This window comes from Mobula birostris, chromosome 2 (assembly GCF_030028105.1).
Source record: "Mobula birostris isolate sMobBir1 chromosome 2, sMobBir1.hap1, whole genome shotgun sequence".
Classification (NCBI taxonomy): Eukaryota; Metazoa; Chordata; class Chondrichthyes; order Myliobatiformes; family Myliobatidae; genus Mobula; species Mobula birostris.
Genome location: NC_092371.1, coordinates 86,590,632 through 86,609,543, shown reverse-complemented (window position 1 = coordinate 86,609,543; position 18,912 = coordinate 86,590,632).

The window sequence follows — 18,912 nt, the reverse complement described above, 5'->3', positions numbered from 1 at the left end:
GTGTGTCTATTTATCTGTGTCTCTATGTGTGTGTCTGGTCTCTGTGCGTGTGTCTGTGTCTGTATTTGTCTGTGTCTCTGTGCATGTGTCTGTGTGTCTATTTGTCTGTGTGTGTGTGTGTGTGTGTGTGTGTGTGTATTTGTTTGTGTGTGTGTCTGTGTCTGTATTTGTCTGTGTCTCTGTGCGTGTGTCTGTGTGTCTATTTGTCTCTGTGTGTGTGTGTGTGTATGTGTATTTGTCTGTGTCTGTGTGTCTATTTGTCTGTATGTGTGTGTGTGTATTTGTCTGTATGTTTGTGTGTGTGAGTGCGTGTGTGCCTATTTGTGTGTGTGTGTCTGTATTTGTCTGTGTCTCTGTGCGTGTGTCTATGTGTCTATTTGTCTGTGTGTGTGTGTGTGTGTGTGTATGTGTATTTGTCTGTGTCTGTGTGTCTATTTGTCTGTATGTGTGTGTGTGTGTATTTGTCTGTATGTTTGTGTGTGTGAGTGCGTGTGTGCCTATTTGTCTGTGTGTGTCTGTATTTGTCTGTGTCTCTGTGCGTGTGTCTATGTGTCTATTTGTCTGTGTGTGTGTGTGTGTGTGTGTGTGTGTGTGTGTGTATTTGTCTGTGTCTGTGTGTATTTGTCTGTATGTCTGTGTGTATGTGTTTGTGTGTGTGAGTGCGTGTGTGCCTATTTGTGTGTGTGTGTGTGTATTTGTTTGTGTCTCTGTGCGTGTCTATGTGTCTATTTGTGTGTGTGTGTGTGTGTGTGTATTTGTCTGTGTCTGTGTGCCTATTTGTCTGTATGTCTGTGTGTGTGTATTTGTCTGTATGTGTGTGTGTGTGTGAGTGCGTGTGTGCCTATTTGTCTGTGTCTCTGTGCGTGTGTCTATGTGTCTATGTGTGTGTGTGTGTGTGTGTGTGTGTGTGTGTGTGTGTGTGTGTGTGTATTAAGAACTGGTTTGTATGATGTAGGTTGCTTCTTGTTGCATTATTGTAGCCGGGTTCTGCAGTTGAATTGACAGTTCCCTCCATCAGAAGAGAAGTTCCGTTTTATCTCTGTCTGTTTGCTTGTGCAAGCAGCCACTCAGGATGCTGGTGGCTCTGCAGGACTTAACCTGATAACCGCTGTTCATGCTCCGAGTATTGTCCAGATCCCGTCAGTAAAACAAATGTAACAATCTAGAGAGAGTGGAGCCCATATCAGTGAATTACCCAGAAAGTTTAATGCTTTTACACATTCACATAGAGAAAAAGGGAGCCAAATCGAATTTATTTTTTACACAACCTTACTGCGTATAGCTTATAATTTGCAGCTTTTTATTGATTTTTTTTATTTTTTCATATTGTAATTTATAGTTGTTTTATTATTATAGTTTGCAATGTACTGCTACCACAAAACAACAAATTTCACAACTTATGCCTGTGATATTAAAAACTACATAAAACATTTGAAGATGCATTTGGATCTGTATATTGAATTGAATTGACTATTTCTTACATCCTTCACATACATGAGCATTGAAAATCTTCACATTGCGTCTCCCTCTAAATGTGCAATCATAGTAATTTATAATAATTTATAAAACAGTCAATGTAACATAGAAATACACTCAAATCAGCATGAATTAAGCAGTCTGATGGCCTGGTGGAAGAAGCGGTCCTGGAGCCTGTTGATCCTGGCTTTTATGCTGCAGTACCATTTCCCGGATGGTAGCAGCTGGAACAGTTTGTGTTTGGGGTGACTCAGGTCCCCAATGATCCTTCAGGCCCTTTTTACACACCTGTCTTTGTAAATCTCCTGAATCATGGGAAGATCACAACTACAGATGCGCTGGGCTGTCCGCACCACTCTCTGCAGAGTCCTGTGATTAAGGGAGGTACAGTTCCCATACCAGGCAGTGATGCAGCCAGTCAAGATGCTCTCAATTGTGCTCCTGTAGAAAGTTCTTAGGATTTGGCCCATATCAAACTTCCTCAACCATCTGAGGTGAAAGATGCACTGGTGTGCCTTTTCACCACACGGATGGTGTGTACAGACCATGTGAGGTCCTAGGTGATGTTTATGCCAAAAAATTTAAAGCTGTTTACCTTCTCAACCCCAGAACCATTGCTGTCAATAGGGGTTAGCCCGGCTCCATTCCTCCTGTAATCCACAAACCAGCTCCTTTGTTTTTGTGACATTGATGGAGAGGTTGTTTTCTTCACATCACTGTGTCAGGGTGATGACTTCTTCCCTGTAGGCCAGCTCGTTATTGTTTGAGATGAGGCCAATCAATGTAGTGTCATCGGCAAATTTATTGAAAGGGTTGGGAGGATTCAGGGCTGATCACCGACATCTAAGACTAGTGCTGAGAAGATGTTGAGAATGGCATGGTCCAGCTGGGCCGAAGGGCCTGTTTTTATGCTGTATTACTCTAATTCTAACAGGGCAGGTCCTTTGGCCTGCAATGCTGTGCTGACTTTTTAATTTACTCTAAGATGAACCTAACCCTTCCCTCCCATGTAGCTCTCAATTTTTCCATCATCCATGTGTAGATCTAAGAGTCTGCTAAATGCCCCTAATGCATCTGCCTCGACCACCACCCCTGACAGTGTTCCACACACCCACCACTCTCTGTGTGAAAACTTACCTCTGACAACCCCTGTGCTTTCAAGGAACATAGACTAGTACAGCACAGGAACAGGTCCTTCAGATCACAGTGTTGTGCCGAACCAAATCAATTAGTCATCATTCCTCCAATCCTAGTTTAGAATCCTACTAAGCCCCTAGTTTAGCCATCTGGAATGAGGCAGGGCATGGAGTTGGATGAATACCTTCAATACCAAAGCCACAGTTTCTTCCAATGGGAAGGGCAAAGGCAGCCGGGGCTGGATTTAAATTGGCACACGCCATCCCAGCTGGGAAATAGATCACAATCCATGGATATGAGTCCAGGAAAACCTGTGACATGTCAACATTCTGAAGGAGGAGGAGTTGCTGGAGGCTCCTAAACATTGACCAATGCTCTGCCTCCAGAGACGTGTTCTAGCCAGGATTATCTCTATCCTCCACTTGTGTTGAAAGGATGTCCTTTGCTATTAGCCATTGCCACCCTGGGAAAACGTCTCCGGCTGTCCACTCGATTTATACCTCTGTTGAGTTGTTTCTCATCCTCCTGCATTCTAATCCAAAGAGAAAACCCATGGCTCACTTAACCTTTCCTTATAAGACATGCTGTCTAATCCAGGCAGCATCCTGGTAAATCTCCTCAGCACGTATGGTCTGACCAGAGTTTCTCACAGCTGCAACATTATCTTGTGACTTCTAAACTCAATCCACCGACTAGAACTAGAGGTCATCGGGTCATAGGTTAAAGATGAAATGTCTAAGGGGAACATGAGGGGAAGATCATCACTCAAAGGGTGGTGAGAGTGTGGAACGAGCTGCTGACAGAAGTTCAATTTCAACGTTTAAGAGAAGTTTGTATAAGTACATGGATGGGAAGGGTGTGGAGGGCCAGGGTCCATGTACAGGTTGATGGGACTACACAGAATAATAGATGGGCCGAAGTGCCTGCTTCTGTGTTGTTATGCTCTATGACTTAATAACTATGTTTCCTAATGGAAAGTACAGTAGAGAGCCTGAGACTGGAATTAAAGGAACTGGGAGAAGGTTTGGAGGGAAGATGGGGAGATCCTTCTGCTGCAATGAGTATTGGGGTCTGGAACTCACCATGGAAAGGGTTGGGAGAGATAGGGACCCACTCCACATTTAAACAGAACTTGGATCTGCAATTAGAACGTACAACAGTACAGCACAGGAGAAGGGCCTTCGGCCTGCAGTTTTGTTCCAACCTAACTACATCAGTAATCAAATGCCTAACTAAACCAATCCCTTCTGCCTACACAATGTCCGTAGCCTTTCATTCCCTGTTCATTCTTTCACCTATCCAAGGAGGTTATCGAATCTGCCTCCACCACCACCCCAGGCAGCATGGTAGCACAATGCTTTACAGCACATTATCTGTAAGATTGTGGTTCAATTCCTGCTGCTGTCTGTAAAGAGTCTGTATGTTCTCCACATCACCATGCAGGTTTCCTCTGGGTGCCCCGGTCTCCTCCCACATCCTAAGGATGTATGGGTTAGAGTTGTCCTGTGGGAGCCATGCCTGATTCTGAATGTCGAACGCTGCTTCCGTCATGATTGGTTAGTTTAGAAGCTGCAGCTGCTTGTCCCATTGGATGGCAGCCTGGTGTCCAATTTCAGATATCCTGGGTATACAGAATAGCATGTGGAAGGGGCTTGCTCCCCTCTTCCTTTGTTTAAGAAGTTGATTGGGAAGGTCCGCTCTCCGTACTCTTCTCACTAAGTAAGTTTGGTGAATGGATGCATGTTGAGTGTTTGGCTTTGTAGTGTCTGTAACTTGGGGAACATGAATGTTTGGTCGAATTTTTACTGTTGGTAAATAAATGATTGATATACCTATTCACAGAGAGTGCCTTCTGTATCATTTGCCAGACCTACGGACCTGAGTCAGCATTACAGAAAGTCAGTGAGTTGTGGGCATGCTATGTTGGCACTGGACGTATGGTGACACTTGCCCAGGACAATCCTCACTAATTTGATTTGATAGAAATGACACATATTACTGGAGGCTTCAATATTTTGATGTACATGTGACAAATAAAACTAATCTTTATCTTTATCTCAGTATAAAATACATGCCCTGCTTTGAAATTACTTTGAAATGACCCCTTTTCTCCTTAAATACATTCCTTCTGGTATTAGACATTTCAACCCAGGATAAAAGATGCTATCTGTCCACTCTATCTTATGTATACCTCTCATAATCTTATAAACCTCTGTCAGATTTTCCTTCAAGATCCACCACTCCAGGGAAAGCAACCCAAGTTTCTCCGACTTCCCGTTATAGTACATGCCCTCTAATCCAGGCAGCATCCTGATGAACTCTCTCCAAAACCTTGACATCCTTACGATAGTAGGGTGACCAAAAACAGAGTTGTGACCCAGGATTAGAGTTGGCAGCTTTTTACTGATGGGCTGAATGTCCTTGTGCCATGACTTAACCTCCTTAGCTCATTTCCAGTACCTTCCACTCATTCCTGTTTTTCAGTGTGTGAGATTTTCCTCCTATGGGAATAAACAGCGGGATCTGCCAATGGGTAGTGCTGGGAGCAGTAACAGACACAAGGTACGGAGGAATTCAGCAGAACAAGCAGCATCTAGGGTTGAGAATAAATGATCAACATTTTGGGCTGAGATCCTTCGTCAGGACATCCAAAACATCAACTGTTTATTCCTGACCTGCAGAGACCTGCAGTGTGTGGTGTGTGTGTGTGTGTGTGAGTGTGAGATGAGTGTGAGTGTGCATGTGTATGTGAGGGTTATGGGGAAAAGGCAGGCAGGTGGAGATGAGTCCATGGCGAGATCAGCCATATTGAATGGCGGGGCAGGCCTGACAGGCCAGATGGCCGACTCCTGCTCATATTTCTTGTTCTTATGTAGGTGATTATATAAAATTTCAGGTGACCATCAGAAAGTTAAACAAGAAAAATACCAATTCTATACCCTAATCCAGCACAGATTATTCATGTCTTTTCATTAAAGGTTGGTTCAAGCTCAGCTCCATTTATAGGATAAAATGATGGAACGTTCCAATAACTCCAGCTGGTCAGCTTTATAAACTCACAAGATTATTCCTACGTGTTGTAGAGCAAACTGTAGTGCTGAGCAGTTATGGTGATTTAAGCACGCTATGCTCTAACATCAAAATCTTTTAGGCTGTGACATTTAAAAATTAGCTTGGCTATCCTATTTGCATGGACTGTGAATTTAAGATTTTGTAGGTTTTTTTTGCTCTCTATAAAGCGAACAGCATTGAACACGTATCTGAGCCTCTGGGTTAGAATAGAACACCTTGGCAAGCTCCTTAAATCACAGCAGGCTCCCGGTGTAGTTAGGCTGCTATTAATAGCTGTGCTGAAGGTTTGACTGTCAGCATTGCTGCCCATTCGGGACTGGGAGATGAGGCTCACCAGCAAATTGAAGAGCTCCTCTTTGCGTAGGCACTCAAGCAGTGCCTGGGAGCCAAACCTTCTGGCAAAAAAAATAAAATCTCTCTGAACACAAAGGGACAAGAGTTGAAGGAGGGAGGCTGAGGAGGTGGAGTTCGCAAACTGCTTGCCACAACCCTCTGCTCTCATGCAGTTATAGAGCACCACAGCACAGAAACAACCCTTTGGCCCATCGAGCCCACACAAAGGTAGGGATGGAGGTGGGGGCAGATATGTTAGGGACATTTAAAAGAGGCACATTGATGAAAGAACAATGGAGGGTTTTGCAGGAGGGAAAGGTTAGATCCAGCTTAGGGTAGGTCAGAGTGTCATGTCATAGAGCAATACTGTTCACGGACAAGCATCTTGGGCCACCTAGTCAGTGCCAAACTGTTATTCTGGCTAGTCCCATCCATCTGCATCTGAACCATAGCCTTCCATACCCCTCCCTTCTAAGTACCTATCCTAACTTTTCTTAAATGTTGCATCGAACCCACTTCCACCACTCCTGTTGGCAGCTCATTCCACACTCTCACCACCCGCAGCGAAGTTCCCACAGATTCCCCTTAAAGCATTTCACCTTTGACCCTTAACCTATGACCTCTAGTTCTTGTCTCACTCAACCTCAGTGGAAAAAGCCTGCTTACATTTACCCCTCATAATTTTGTACCCCTCTGTCAAATTTCCCCTCATTCTCCTTTGCTCCAGTGAGTAAATTCCTAACCTATTCGGCCTTTCCCTATAACTCAAGTCCTCAAGTCCCAGCAACATCTTCATAAGGTGGATGAATTGAAAGTGCAGATTGTTATTAATGATTATGATATAGTTGGGATCACAGAGACATGGCTCCAGGGTGACCAGGGATGGGAGCTCAACGTTCAGGGATATTCAATATTCAGGAGGGATAGACATGAAGGAAGGGGAGGTGGGGTGGCGTTGCTGGTTAAAGAAGAGATTAACGCAATAGAAAGGAAAGACATTTTTTTTTTTTTTTTTTATTTCAAAATATACTTTATTCAAAAATAAATATATACAATAAACCATTCAATAACTTTTCATCCTTTACATACGTTTCCATTATACTCAGTGAAATACCCGTGTTTATAGCCACCCACGTGGCACTCCAGTAGTTCAGCTTAGCATCTCATTGTTGAGGGGTATACTCCTCGCCCACCGACCCCTCCCACTCCCACGGGTGGAGAAACCTATACTGTGGTCCTTCCCCACCGGGCCCTTGCGGTGGCTGCACCAAGTTTCAGTGCGTCCCTCAGCACGTACTCCTGCAGCCGAGAGTGTGCCAGTCGGCAGCATTCTCCCACGGACATCTCCATGTGCTGGTAGATGATCAAGTTTCGGGCTGACCAAAGAGCGTCTTTCACCGAGTTGATGATCTAAGCCGGGAAGATGTGGAATCGATATGGGTAGAGCTGCGTAACATTAAGGGGCAGAAGACGCTGGTGGGAGTTGTGTACAGGCCACCTAACAGTAGTAGTGAGGTCGGAGATGGTATTAAACAGGAAATTAGAAATGTGTGCAATAAAGGAACAGCAGTTATAATGGGTGACTTCAATCTACATGTAGATTGGGTGAACCAAATTGGTAAAAGTGCTGAGGAAGAGGATTTCTTGGAATGTATGCAGGATGGTTTTTTGAACCAACATGTCGAGGAACCAACTAGAGAACAGGCTATTCTGGACTGGGTTTTGAGCAATGAGGAAGGGTTAATTAGCAATCTTGTCGTGAGAGGCCCCTTGGGTAAGAGTGACCATAATATGGTGGAATTCTTCATTAAGATGGAGAGTGACATAGTTAATTCAGAAACAAAGGTTCTGAACTTAAAGAGGGGTAACTTTGAAGGTATGAGACGTGAATTAGCTAAGATAAACTGGCAAATGACACTTAAAGGATTGACGGTGGATATGCAATGTCAAGCATTTAAAGGTTGCATGGATGAACTACAACAATTGTTCATCCCAGTTTGGCAAAAGAATAAATCAAGGAAGGTAGTGCACCCGTGGCTGACAAGAGAAATTAGGGATAGTATCAATTCCAAAGAAGAAGCATACAAATTAGCCAGGAAAAGTGGCTCACCTGAGGACTGGGAGAAATTCAGAGTTCAGCAGAGGAGGACAAAGGGCTTAATTAGGAAAGGGAAAAAAGATTAGAGAGAAAACTGGCAGGGAACATAAAAATGGACTGTAAAAGCTTTTATAGATATGTAAAAAGGAAAAGACTGGTAAAGACAAATGTAGGTCCCCTGCAGACAGAAACAGGTGAATTGATTATGGGGAGCAAGGACATGGCAGACCAATTGAATAATTACTTTGGTTCTGTCTTCACTAAGGAGGACATAAATAATCTTCCAGAAATAGTAGGGGACAGAGGGTCCAGTGAGATGGAGGAACTGAGCGAAATACATGTTAGTAGGGAAGTGGTGTTAGGTAAATTGAAGGGATTGAAGGCAGATAAATCCCCAGGGCCAGATGGTCTGCATCCCAGAGTGCTTAAGGAAGTAGCCCAAGAAATAGTGGATGCATTAGTGATAATTTTTCAAAACTCGTTAGATTCTGGACTAGTTCCTGAGGATTGGAGGGTGGCTAATGTAACTCCACTTTTTAAAAAAGGAGGGAGAGAGAAACCAGGGAATTATAGACCGGTTAGCCTAACGTCGGTGGTGGGGAAACTGCTGGAGTCAGTTATCAAGGATGTGATAACAGCACATTTGGAAAGTGGTGAAATGATCGGACAAAGTCAGCATGGATTTGTGAAAGGAAAATCATGTCTGACGAATCTCATAGAATTTTTTGAGGATGTAACTAGTAGAGTGGATAGGGGAGAACCAGTGGATGTGGTATATTTGGATTTTCAGAAGGCTTTTGACAAGGTCCCACACAGGAGATTAGTGTGCAAACTTAAAGCACACGGTATTGGGGGTAAGGTATTGGTGTGAGTGGAGAGTTGGTTAGCAGACAGGAAGCAAAGAGTGGGAATAAATGGGACCTTTTCAGAATGGCAGGCGGTGACTAGTGGGGTACCGCAAGGCTCAGTGCTGGGACCCCAGTTGTTTACAATATATATTAATGACTTGGATGAGGGAATTAAATGCAGCATCTCTAAGTTTGCGGATGACACGAAGCTGGGTGGCAGTGTTAGCTGTGAGGAGGATGCTAAGAGGATGCAGAGTGACTTGGATAGGTTGGGTGAGTGGGCAAATTCATGGCAGATGCAATTTAATGTGGATAAATGTGAAGTTATCCACTTTGGTGGCAAAAATAGGAAAACAGATTATTATCTGAATGGTGGCCGATTAGGAAAAGGGGAGGTGCAACGAGACCTGGGTGTCATTATACACCAGTCATTGAAAATGGGCATGCAGGTACGGCAGGCGGTGAAAAAGGCAAATGGTATGCTGGCATTTATAGCAAGAGGATTCGAGTACAGGAGCAGGGAGGTACTATTGCAGTTGTACAAGGCCTTGGTGAGACCACACCTGGAGTATTGTGTGCAGTTTTGGTCCCCTAATCTGAGGAAAGACATCCTTGCCATAGAGGGAGTACAAAGAAGGTTCACCAGATTGATTCCTGGGATGGCAGGACTTTCATATGAAGAAAGACTGGATGAACTGGGCTTGTACTCGTTGGAATTTAGAAGATTGAGGGGGGATCTGATTGAAACGTATAAGATCCTAAAGGGATTGGACAGGCTAGATGCAGGAAGATTGTTCCCGATGTTGGGGAAGTCCAGAACGAGGGGCCACAGTTTGAGGATAGAGGGGAAGCCTTTTAGGACCGAGATGAGGAAAAACTTCTTCACACAGAGAGTTGTGAATCTGTGGAATTCTCTGCCTCAGGAAACAGTTGAGGCCAGTTCATAGGCTATATTTAAGAGGGAGTTAGATATGGCCCTTGTGGCTACGGGGGTCAGGGGGTATGGAGGGAAGGCTGGGGCGGGGTTCTGAGTTGGATGATCAGCCATGATCATAATAAATGGCGGTGCAGGCTCGAAGGGCCGAATGGCCTACTCCTGCACCTATTTTCTATGTTTCTATGTTTCTATAACTTTTCTCTGCACTCTTTCAAGCATACTGATGTCTTTCCCATAGGCAAGAATTTTACAAGAAAGATATAAATAATAGCGTCACACTAGCGCCACGGTCACGTAGTGGTTAGTGCGAGGCTATTACTGCGCAGGGTGCCAAGGTATGGACTTCAATCCCAGGGTCCTCTGTACGCCCTCCCCTCGAGTGTAAAAGTTTTCCTTGGGTCCTCCAGTTTTCTGTCACAGTCCAAAGATGTACCAGGTAGGGCAATTGGTCATTGTAAATGGTCTTGTGATTAGGTCAGGGTGGCTGGATGTCGCGGCTCATTGGGCCAGAAGGGCTGGTTCTGTGCTATATCTCCCAACTAATAAACAAACAATCAAACAAGTAAATAAAGTAATTGACATATAAATAAATTTTAAAAATCTAACTCTTCCTTCCCTCACAACCCACATATAACCCTCCCACATATTTTTATCAACCATTACCCTTGGATTGCCTTTATCCACCTAACAGAACAGAGTCCTTGAACTATCCAAATCTCCCCAGGTTCTGCACTGGAGTCTCCTCTGGATAAGGAGTGGACAACATACTTTTATGGGATCTTAATAAAACTGAAAGTTTTATCACAGAATGATAGACCCAGAAGGAGACCATTCAGCCCATAATCTATACTAGCTCCATTGACCCATCCACAAGATCCAACTCCCCCAATATGCCTACAAGACTTTCCACTTTATGTATGCATCCATTCAGTATTTTTAAATAATTCACCTGGATTTGACTGCGATGATCCAACGTGCATCTAATTATCAAGGTCTAAGCATATTGCTAAAGATTCTTGACCTGATATTGATTGAGTTCAGTTTGACCAAATGGAGTTAATTGATTCTACATTAACTGCTTTCCCTGAAAGTCTACACAATCGATGCACTACCCTGCAGAAGAAACTCTTCAGCTCTCCAGCCTCATTTCAGAATCAGAATCAGGTTTATTATCACTGACACAGGTCATGAAATTTGTTTTTTTCAGCAGCAGTGCAGAGCAGGACAGAAGATATACTATAAGTTACAATTAAGTAGAATCCAATTAGCTGAAGTTTCATGGAATAGTTAAAAAGGTGTAAAAAGACAAACTACTGTTTAACTACATAACAGATTATGTATTTAAATTAAATACAGACCCATTAGAACACTACCAATACTACTACAGTACTATAAAACTGTGTATTATTTCTTAATAGTTATCAACAGACGAATTTATCCAGTGTACGCAGTCGTGTTCTTTTGACTGACTGTAAGTGAACAAACTCAGCACAGGCACCTAGTGATGATAATGAACTGCCTTCATGCTGGATGATTGTATACTCCAAATCTTCATTTTCATTGTAACATTCAAGGTGATTGTCAATACCTTGATATTCTTCCTAACTTGTTGAAGTAGTAAAGTTGTTTCATTTTCACTCCCGGCTGTTTCTGGCATCTCCAAGCCTGAATCTTAGAAAACACAGGGAACAAAATAGTTCCGAATTGTCTTATTGCATATTTCTCGCCAACTATCAGTAACAAAAATCACTGATTATTGGACACAAACACATGCCAATGACAGTATTTATTAACTGTTTGCTCTAAGATCAGTGTAGTGTCTAAGGGCCACACAAGTGCACGCAACTGACACTAGTTAGCAGGATCTCCCAGTGGCCACACATTTTAATTCCACATCCCATTCCCATTCTGACAAGTCTATCCACGGCCTCTTCTACTGTAAAGATGAAGCCACACTCAGGTTGGAGGAACAACACCTTATATTCCATCTGGGTAGCCTCCAACCTGATGGCATGAACATCGACTTCTCGAACTTCTGCCAATGCCCCACCTCCCCCTCGTACTCCATCCGTTATTTATTTTTATACACATGTTCTTTCTCTCACTCTCCTTTTTCTCCCTCTGTCCCTCTGACTATACCCTTCATCCTCTGGGTTCCCCCCCCCTTGTCTTTCTCCCCGGGCCTCCTGTCCCATGATCCTCTCATATCCCTTTTGCCAATCACCTGTCCAGCTCTTGGCTCCATCCCTCCTCCTGTCTTCTCCTATCATTTTGGATCTCCCCCTCCCACTTTCAAATCTCTTACTAACTCTTCCTTCAGTTAATCCTGACGATGGGTGTTGGCCTGAAACCTCGACTGTACCTCTTCCTAGAGATGCTGCCTGGCCTGCTGTGTTCACCAGCAACTTTGATGTGTGTTACTAGTTAGAAACTGTTCAGCAAAAGTCGTCTGTCCCATTCAAGTAGCATAGAGTCCCAAATAAACAAAGGCAGTCCTGGCTATTTTCTTGATTAGTTTTTGTTCTTTAAGAATTGTCCAAAATAAATAGGTGTCCCAATTAACTGACTACAGTAGTGTCTTATAAAGCCTCAACACTATCTCCTTGCTTTTATATTCTATTTCCCTTGAAATAAATGCCAACATTGCCTTTGCCTTCTTTACTGCAGACTCAACCTGTAAATTAACCTTCTGGGAGTCTTGCACAAGGACTCCTAAGTCCCTCTGCACCTCTGATGTTTGAACCTTCTCCCCATTTAGATACAATAGTCTGCACTATTGCCCCTTTTACCAAAATACTCTATCATACATTTCCCAACACTGTATTCCATCTGCCCATTCTTTTTTGCCCATTCTTCTAATTTGTCCAAGTCCTGTTGTAATTGCATTGCTTCCTCAGCACTACCTACCCACTTATCTTCGCATCATTCACAAACTTTGCCACAAAGCCAACAATTCCATTATTCAAATCATTGACAAACAACCTGAAAAGCAGCGGTCCCAATACTGACCCCTGAGGAACACTACCAGTCACTGGCAGCCAACCAGAAAAGGCTCCCTTTATTCCCACTCGCTGCCTCCTGCCTGTCAGCCATTCCTCTATCCATGCCAGTATCTTTCCTGTAACACTACAGGACTTTATTTTGTTAAGCAGTCTCATATGTGGCACATTATCAAATACCTTCTGAAAATCCAAGTAAGTGATATCCACTGCCTCTCCTTTGTCCACCCTGCTTGTTACTTCCTTAAAAAACTCTAACAGATTTGTCAGGCAAGATTTGCCTTTCAAGGAACCATGCTGCTTTTGACTTATTTTATCATTAGTCTCCAGGTACCCCAAAATCTCATTCTTAATAATAGACTCCAACACCTTCCCAACCACAGATGTTAGGCTAACTGGCCTATAATTTCCTTTCTTCTACCTTCCTCCCTTCTTAAAGAGTGGAGTGACGTTTGTAACCTTCCAGTCCTCCAGGGCCATGCCAGAATCAAGTGATTCTTGAAAGATCATGACCAATGCATCCATTATCTCTTCAGTAACCTCTCTCAGGACTCTGGGGTGTGGTCCATCTAGTCCAGGTGACTTATCCACCTTAAGAGCTTTCAGTTTGCCTAGCAGATTTTCCTTTGTAATAGCAGTAGCACTCACTCCTGCTCCCTGACAAATGCTGACCTCTAGCGCACTGCTAGTGTCTTCCACAGTGAAGACAGATGAAAAGTACCCATTAAGTTCATCTGCCACTTCTTTGTCCCCCATTACTACCTCACCAACATCATCTTTCAGTGATCCACTATCAACTCTCACCTCCTGTTTACTCTTTATATAACTGGAAAATCTTTTGATATCTGCTTTATATTATTGGCCAGTTTGTCCTCATATTTCATCTTTTCCCTTCTTATGGCTTTTTAAATTGCTTTTTGTTGGATTTTAAAAGCTTCTGAATTATCAACTTCCCACTCAGTTTCGCTAATTTATATGCCCTTTCCTTGGCTTTTATGCAGTCCTTAACTTCCTTTGTCAACCATGGTTGCCTACCCCTGCCATTTGAGAACAACTTTTTCTGTGGGAAATATCTATCCTGCACCTTATGAACTATTCCCAGAAACTTCAGCCATCTTTGCTCTTGCCGTCATCTCCACCAGTATTATCCAATCCACCTGGGCAAGTTCCTCTCTCATGCCTCTGTAATTCCCTTTGTTCCATTGCAATACTGATACATGTAACTTATGCTTCTCCCTCTCAAATTACATTATGAATTCAATCATACTATGATCACTGGCTCCTAAGTGTTCCTTTAAATTAAGCTCCCTAATAAGATCTGGGTTATTACACAATACCCAATCCAAGAAAGCCTTTTCCCAAGTAGGCTCAAGCACAAGCTGCTCTAAAAAGCCATCTCGTAGGCATTCAACAAATTCCCTCTCTTGGGATCCGACACCAGCCTGATTTTCCCAGTTCTCTGGCATATTGAAGTCCCCCATTAGACTTGTGTAACTACCCTTACTACGTGCCTCTTCCAGCTCCCTTTGCAATCTCAACCTCACATCTTGGCTACTATTTGAAGGCCTATGTATGATTCCCGTAATAGTTTTTTTCATCCTTGCAGTTTCTTAACTCCATCCACAAAGAGTCACCATTCTCTGACTCAATGTATATCTTATTATAAGAAATATATACTATATATAAATATAATTAAAATTAAAGAAGTATTGCAAGAAGAGAGCAAAAATATTGAGAAAATAGTGAGTAGTGTTCAAGGGTTAATTGTATGTTCAGAAATCTGACGACAGTGGGGATGAAGCTATTTCTAAAATGTTAACTATGTGTCTTCAGGCTCCCGTACCTCCTTCTTGTTGGCAGCAATGAGAAGAGGATATGTCTTGGGTGGAGGGGGTCCATAATGATAGATGCTGTCTTTTTAAAGCATCATCATTTGAAGATGTCCTTGATGGCCACTGCCCATAATGGGTTTACAAGCCTCTGCAGCTGGTTAGCTATATACCTGCTCCCATCTTGGTGGATCTATGAGTGGCCATAGAACTGTTCAACGTGTATGAACTGTTCATCAGATAAATGGTAATTCCTATGATAACATGACAAAAACTCCAGGCAGTAGACGTGCTGTGCATTGAGCACCTCTGTCCATGGACTGACTGGAAGTTTGAGGGTGTTCTTCCTGACGCCTGGTGCTGGAACTTTAGGAACAGATTGGATGAGATGTCTCCTGCTGACTGTTTCAGCGTGAGCTTAGTCCCTGTAAATCCCAGCCTCATCCCACACCTGACACTCCTTCATCCATAAGCATCCTTCATGATATTGCAGGAGGTAGTGGTGAAGCCCTCTCTGAAAGGACAGCACAGTAGTGTAGCAGTTAGTGTAATACTGTTACACAGTACTGTGATGCTATTACACAGTAGAGTAATACTGTTATACAGTAGAATGATGCTATTACACAGTAGTGTGATATTGTTACACAGTAGAGTAATACGATTACGCAGTAGATAAATACTGTTACACAATAGAGTGATACTGTTATGTAGTAGTGTAATACTCTTACACAGCAGAGTAATACTATTACACAGTACTGTTACACAGTAGAGTAATACAGTTACACAGTAGTGTGATACTATTGCACAGTAGAGTAATACTGTTACACAGTAGTATCATGCTATTACACAGAAGAGTAATAATCTTATACAGTAGAGTAAAGCTATTATACAGCAGTGTGATACTGATACACAATAGTGTGATACTGTTACACAGTAGTGTGATATTGTTACACAGTAGTGTAGTGGTTAGTGTAATATTATTACAGAGCTTGGGTTCAATTCTCACTGCTGTCTCTGAGGGGTTTACATGATCACGTGGGTATCCTCCGGGTGCTCTGCTTTCCTCCCACTGCTGAAGACGTACGGGGTAGGGTTGGTGAGTTATGGGTACACTATGTTAGAGCTGGAAGTGTGGTGACTCTTGTGGGCTGCCCTCAGCACATCCTCAGACTGTGTTGGTTGTTGACACAAACAATGAATTTCACTGAATGTTTTGATGTACATGTGACATAAAAAGCTAAACCCTCTCTCTAAGCCCTCCTGTACCTCCTGCTTTTTTTTCAGCAAGCTTTCCAGCTTAGAGACATCCTTCCTAACACTGGGTGCCCAGAGCTGTACACAATGCTCCAAGCATGCTCTCACCAATGATCTGTACAGTTGTAATGACAACCCAACTTCAGTCTCCATAAAACCTTATTGTCAGAGTCAGATCCATTAGCTCAAGCTGCCCAAGCACGGTCTCCAGACAGTGAAGTATATTTGAACTGTATAGAAGGTCATGGTATGAGAAGCAGCCCTGAAACAGGATCAGAATCAGGTTTAATATCACTGGCGTGTGTCGTATTTTGCGGCTGCAGTACATTGCAATACACACACTAGTGGCTACTTGAAAGCAAATCAAAACCGCTGAGAGACTGAGCCAGGGTAATCACCACTGTAATGCAAATAACAAATTTCCAAATCAAAAAGGGCACGTTTGATCTTTTATTATGAAACAAGCAAAGACAGACGATCCTGTATTGCTAAAAAACTAATGAAACTGAAGTAGTGATATAGCTATCTTAGCGTTCTAATTAGTGATTTCAGAATTAACGTTCTATACAAAGTTAGCAGTCTAGTCAGCACTCCAATAATGTCATAATTGGTGGTCAACAAAAAATATCATTCTCTGTGGCTCAACCTGCCTCCACTAGCCTAAGCTAAACAATGAATAAAGACAAAGCAAGAATACGTAACTATACCCATTTGCTTACAAAGCGGGAATGCTTGCTTCTACCTCTCCTCAACCCTCATAACCGACCATAATGAATCTGCCACAATATACAATACAGACAGAAAATAGATACATGGCTTCTACACATAAAAGTAGAAAAATACTATAAATTACAATAAGGAAATGTGTATAAAATTAAATAAGTTATGTAAGAAGAGAGGAATAATAAAAAAAACAGTAGTGTTCATGGGTTTAATGTCCATTCAGTGGAAGGGAAGAAGTTGTGTGTGAGGTAACTGTTCCCGGATGGTATGCCCTGTTGTACATAGAATGATTCCATTAATATCATTGTGATATTGAGCTGGTTGAGGGATAAATATACAGTAAGGCACAACGTCTGGACAACTACTTCAAAATCATACTGTGACACCTAATAATAAACACAAGAGATTCTGCAGGAAGTCAAAGTATTACACACAAAATGCTGGAGGAACTCTACAGGTCGGGCAGCAACTATGAAGGGGAATAAACAGTCAACATTTTGGGCTGAGAACATTTTGTGTGTGTTATCATGACACCCTTTCCATCCACCTGAAAAGATGAGCGCACTGCAGTTGAACATCTCAGCATGCTTTACTTCAAAGTTTATGTTGAAAGTAAGTTTATTATCAAAATTTCTATGCACTCAGTGGGCACTTTATTAGGTTCTCCTGCACACCTGCTCATTAAGAACAATGTCTAATCTGCCAACCATGTGGCAGCAACTCAATGCACAAAAGCATGCAGACATGGTCAAGAGGTTCAGCTGTTGTTCAGACCAAGCATCAGAATGGGGAAGAAATGAGATCTAAGTGACTTTGACTGTGAATGATTGTTGGTACCAGTTGGGATGGTTTGAGTATCTCAGAAACTACTGATCTGCTGGGATTTTCACACACAATGGTCTCTAGAGTTTATAGAGAATGGTGCGAAAATCAAAAAAAAAAATCCAAAAAGTGGCAGTTGTGTGGGCAAAAATGCCTTGTTAATGAGAGAGATCAAAGGAGAATGACCCGGCTGATTCAAGGTGACAGCAGGTGACAGCAACTCAAATAACCATGCCACAACAGTGGTGTGCAGAAGAGCATCTCTGAGTGAACAACACGTCAAACCTTGAAGTGGATGGGCTACAGCAGCAGAAGACCACAAACGTACACTCAGTGGCCATTTTATTAGGTAGAGGAGGTACCAATAAAGTGGCCAGTGAGTGTATGTCACCATATACTACTCTGAGATTCATGTTCTTGCGGATATTCACAGTAGAACAAGACACACAACAGAACCAATGAAAAACTAACACAAAGACTGACAAACAATCAGTGTGTAATAGAAGACAAACTGTGGAAATTCAATAAATAAAGAAATATTACTAAGAACCTGAGTCTGTAGGTATTACTTGTATGTATGTTCAGTAAAGTCCAATGCACCAAATTCCTGCCTGTTCCCATTACAGTCTAATTTGCTCTGTCTGAACCCATTGATTTCCATAAGCTGATTGTACCTGGTTCTTGTTACTGAGGGACAGAATGTGCATGAGTCAGGCTGAAGGGATTAGGATCTCTCTAATAATCAGTTCGAGACTAAAGACCCAGCTTTTCATCTGCTCTGCCCTTTACTGCAAAAACAAGAGAGTCCACAAAAATTAATTGTAGGGAAGAAACTAACTTATGCAGTGCCAAATTGCAGTGGAAGGCCATCACTTACAGAGAAGGATATAAAAGTGAAAATAGATACTGCATCTGTTTTTCAATGCAATGTCACAGCTACTGTGTGAATCTTCTGCACTAAGACATTAATATTCAAAAGGTTAAAGCAGGAGTAGTTATAGTGCCACAGACAGAAGTCAATTCAGATTTATTAATCACACGTACATCGAAACAGTCAGTGAAATGTGTTGTTTGCGTTAACAACCAACACATCCTAAGGGTGTGCTGGGGGCAGCCTGCAAGTTTCACCACACGTTCCAGCACTTTCATAGTACTCCAGCAGAACAACACAGAACACAACAAGCAATAGAACAACAGCAAAACAAGCCCCATTCCTCCCTCCCACCCACCCAAACACACACAGATACAGTCCTCTAATCCTAGGACAGCCCGTCTTCAGCCTCCAGCCACTAATGGACTTGGACTCTCAGGCATCGGGTCTTCGGCTCCCGAGCAGAGATTCACAGACTCAAGGCTTCAGCCATCGGGCCTCAACTTCTGGACT